Here is a 5,399-nt window from a genome sequence, read left to right as displayed (position 1 = left end):
AAGGAAACATATTTAGCAAACCAGGCTCTGAATAAGTAAACTACGGGTGTCTTGTCACGTCAGTGAATGTAAACATAATTCGACAAACTAATTTCTTCGCAGGATTCGGTTAACTTGTCCTTTTTCATGATAAAGGAATAGTATGATCGTGAAATGATATTAAACAATTAAATCCACATAATAAAATAGATTTCATAATCCTACGTTGACAAAGACTGCAATATTGTGGCTGATTACTCTCTTTGTTTGTTCATAATGGTAAAATAAATATTACTACGTAGCATAAAAGCCTGTATTCCAGCATTGATATCATTTGTATGCAGGGGTGTGTATACGTACACACAAACCTACAACCACCCACGTACACATATATAAGGGTCGACAGATCCCCCACCCCCCATCTCCACTCACACACACACTCTCACTCTCACTCTCTCTCTCTCTCTCTCTCTCTCTTTCTCTATCTCTCTCTCTCTCTCTCTCTCTCTCTCTCTCTCTCTCTCTCTCTCTCTCTCTCACACACACACACACGCATACTTGGTGTGTGTGTGCGTATGCGTACATTTCAGTACAATTTGGCACTCATCATCTACAAATAATCAAAGACCATTAAGCACGGCAAACCACAAACAGGTAGTTTATAAAAATCGAACAACGAAAGTATTATTGCTTGGATGTGCATGTGTGTAGGTCACTTATTTAGTCGATCTTCAGGAAACGGGCATTTTTGTTGTTGTCAAAGCAAATGTACATTTTTTATTATGAATTACTTTAACATCCATAAGAAAGACAGTTCCAAGTATGACATAACGATTTCCCCAACGAGATATAAAACGGAAAGATGAATTATAAACTAAAGATTGTCCTCTGTTGAAGGTGAGACTTGAGGCTCTAATTGTCAACAACCACGAAGAGCGATTGATAACGACAATTTGCTTCAAGTAAAATTACACTGATTTATGTCCTCTTGAACACATAAAACCGCATGCGTGATACTTTGTTAAAATTTATTGACAATGCCTTTATATTTTTCGCTGCATTTTGCACCACACTAAAAAAAAGTGTTTATGCAAAATTCGACACAAAATGCAAAATCAGTACGATAGAATATTAGTACAAATTCTATAACACATTACTATTTACATTGTTGAAATATCAACCGGATTCAACCAAGCCATTGTGTCTCCGTCTTAAATAGTCACTGCTGATCCGACAATATCCTTAAAGGAACATTGCATACTAAGAATCAATATTATTGATTCAGAAGATATACATTGCATTGTGTAGTGTTCACCGTAATCTCACTTTGCTGTGTAAGCTTGTTCTTTCCAATACAGCCTTATCAATGTCAGCGCTAGATTGTCGCATACTTCACTTCGATTTTTATGTTGCAATACTAAATCAATGACGTATGTCGTTTAAGTATTCACTTGAGATTACCTTTTTTTTCTGTGCATATTCTTATAAAGCACCGAATGTAAATTTAGGGCAATTTGCTTTGTCAATGGCAAATTCCTCATTCAACGACCAGGCAGATAATGTAGCTTTCTTGCTTGGAAATAGCTCGAGTTGTAGTTGCCGAGGTGGCAGTGGCAGTTCAAATTGTCTGCAGTTGCTTGTACCAATAAGATATTAACAATACTATGAAGACTCATTATGTTTTTATTGTGTAAAATGCACATACAAGTACGCACGTATGTGTGAATGTGCGCACGCTTTCGCATGTGTGTAGATACATGTTATATTTGTATGTCTTTATCTATGTACTGCATGTATAGAGATCAAGAGCGGCAACATATATACTAGATCCAGGTATACGTAACACACGAATACACTTTACGTGTATAAATGTATATAAATTAACCAATATTTTGTCATTAATCTACTGTAATTGTAAAAGTATTTTTAAGTCACGCGAGAGTGTTTCAGATTGCCTAGAAACTCAATGATTTAGTGTATCATTATTTCCTGGTCGTGTAATAAGCATGCCATTCTAGGAACCGTGTACGTAATGTCTTCATAAAACTGGTATAATGGTTGGAACTGATTCGGCTTTGCCTAAGTGGGCTTAGGAGAGAATGGTAGCTATCTGCTATGACTGTCTGATATTTGCTAGTTTCAAATCAGGCCCAGTTGTATGCTGACACTCTAGAATATGTGATTTAACAATACGGTATACGGTAGTTATCAGGTTTTTATATATTTTATTGTCACATATTCTATTGTTAAATTGTTTTGATCGTCTGTTTCTATCTCTAAATGGCGATCATGGTTCTCCACTTCTCTCTTTTTCGAGATAATTGTAACAATTCTGTCTTGCCTATATCCATGCATTTGCTTAAGCTACTGACATAAGTTAACCTTTGTCTTCCTATGCTACGCTTTCCCTCAATCTTTCCAGTTGGAACAATATTCTTTAGCTCATCTTTGCGCATAACATGTCCCAGAAAGCTCAACTTTGTCGAATAGCCCTCATCACATTTCTTTTAATCCCTGCCCTCTTAAAAACTTCTTCGTACATAAGGGTATATTTATCAATATTCATAAAGTATATGTATGTATAGTATGAAAAATAAATAACCATAACCATCTTGACAAACAGAAATTAAAAAGGAACACAAACACGCACATAAATACCATATGTCCAGTCCATGATATTCTAAGCATTTTTTTTCTAGAACCATACCTCTGCAGCCTTCAGAGTCTTTTCCCTTGTTGGTGAGATTGTCCAGCATTCACTGCCATATAAGATAATAGAATATGAATTGCAAGTAAGCAGCCTTATCTTCATCTACATGTTTATTTCCCTATCTTTCAAGATTTTGCTCAACTTTTGATCGTATAAGTGATTTAATATTATATGATTTTGGATCTGATGTGACGGCTCTATAGAATAGCACAGGAAATATTTTATATTAGTGAATATTTCCAAAATGATAGAACACTTGAAACTATCTTTAAAGTCTTTGTGCGTATGAAATAAGTAGCTGCCTAAACTTCTTTGATATTCAGATATGGAGGTCAAAATCAATGCAACAAATGAAAAGAATAATAATGCTAATAAACAATAAGGCTGATAATAACAATAATGGTAATGATACTACTACTACTAATTATTATCATGATAATAATATTTGTATTAATAATACTAGTAATAACAATACCACGAGTCACGTACAACAGTGCATGAAGCTGAATGTATGGAGACATATGTGGAATGCAGTTCATCAACAAATTCATTTACACAAGAGCTATATGCTAGGCTGACTATAAAAGAAATATTTAAAAAAAAGAAAAAATCTCGAATTAACTTAGAGAATAGTGAACATGGCGAAAAACGTCAAAACTGACAATTTATAAATGAGTTTAATTAGCAGTCGATAAATCATGATGATATCATGGATTAGGGTTATTAAATTACATATAAAATCAGAGCAGATTAGGAAAATACGTTCCAACGCTTTATATCCGTCTCGAAAGTTAGTGTGAAAAAGTATTACAGAACTAGCAAAGGTGACTTTGGCATAGGTAGGAAACCTTGACAATAATAGGAGACCTTGGCTAACGCTAGCCAAGCTTGAAAGACAGACATAAAGTAATGTCGAAAATGAGGTTATTAAAACAGTCACATAAAAGTGTTGTCGAAAGTAAGGTTATTAAAACCGTCACAAAAGGAGAGAAACAAGGTATCGATGGGGCAACTGAAATAGAAAAGACGCAAAGAGAAAAACGATAATTGTATAAATTACGAACGAAAAATAGTAGAAAGATTAAAGGATAAAAATGAAGATCCACGACAAACCAAAAATCCTGAAAATGTGCAAGAGAATGTACAGCAAGGTTACCCAGAAAACCTAGACGAGAGTGAAAAGTACTATAATAGTCCGACATTACTGTAAATAGTTGTTGAGTGATTACCCGTAGTTCAATCAATTGCCAGGTAATTCGTTCTTCAAGTTCAACTGGTAGGACGGTGTCAACTGAAATCATTAAACAGGACAAAACGGAAGCTAGGAAAATAATAATTGTGCAAATGAATCAGACATTTAGAATCGGTAAAAGTACTTTTAAAACAAAGTGAATAAATAATATTTGAGTGACATGAGTTTGATGGAAAACCATAATTACAATATTGTTACAAATAAAAGAAAAGGCAAATTCAAAAGGCTAAAGATGTTAGGTGAGTTTAGAAGAACAAATAATCGGAGAAATAACAATATACTCGGAATAAATATTGACTTAATCTTTCATCCAAGATGGCCGAGGCTGTAGTGTGATATTGCATATGTACTGTAGCTTAGACCATGGTGACTGAAGAATTCAATATTTACAGATTTGAATCCTTAGCATGAATTATTGTAATATAGAATCATGTGAGACGATTTAAGTTATATGTACTAATTATAATTCAAACCCAAGAGAAATTTTAATTTGTCACAGTTATACGAAGATTTACCAATTTTGTAACATAGTACCTCTTCAACTACTGGGGAATTTAGTACACATCAAAAGGAGCGAAAGTCTTTTAAATTCAATGTATTACATATAGACCTTATTTTTGAACAGCATGTGAAGTTTTCCACCAGGTTGAAATAATCAAGAAACGTTATGCCTTGATCTGAATCTTGCAAATGAAGATTTCCTGGGGGAAAACTTGCACGGGTAGGGTAAAACATACACACACAATGAGACAGACATACAGCCAGGTTGGGAGAGAGACATGCTGGCACATTTATGCAAAAGTTGATTGTTCTCGCTTTATCAAAACGTCTCGATCTTACCTCGCCTTGTCCCCGGAAGAGGTGCCTCCTTTTCCTGCATCGCTTTCCCAAGGACGATGTCAGTTTCCTCAGGCCATATATTAATAAGGGAATCAAGCCGCTGACTTTCTTTAGTCACCCTCTCAGTTATATAGGATTGATCTAAATGTCTAAGAGAGGAACCTATAAAGGCAACGACTCACCTCTGGTTGATCGGGAAGTCATTTCAAATATTTTAATGGGAATGCTTCAGAGCGGAACTACGAGAATACTGTATATAGGCCTTGAGTAACATTCTCTATTTCACCCAGTGTCTGACTTAGATTGCAGACAAAAAAAAAAAAAAATCATTGTTTAAAACCATAATCTCAGGTAAAACACAAAACAAAGATCCTTCTCCAATCTATGCCAGATAAAGGCATCTCAAAAATACCATGTTGGAGGAACGACCAAATAGCCTTGCCTTGTTAAACATTCCTTGAGATGTCTTCGGCGAGGTCGGTAATAATTCAGTTCCTCGTAAGTTATTTGTATTATCTTACTATGTATATCTATTTTGCAATGATTAGAAACTATTCAGCTTTCTTAAAAGAAAATTGCTATCCCCACCGCTAGCAGTCGTGCGATTCTTTGAATCAG

Source organism: Penaeus japonicus, unplaced genomic scaffold (genome assembly GCF_977035675.1).
Source record: "Penaeus japonicus unplaced genomic scaffold, GWHDUDI00000001_assembly GWHDUDI00000008, whole genome shotgun sequence".
In the NCBI taxonomy this organism is placed as follows: Eukaryota; Metazoa; Arthropoda; class Malacostraca; order Decapoda; family Penaeidae; genus Penaeus; species Penaeus japonicus.
Note: the sequence above shows the minus strand (reverse complement) of the source record.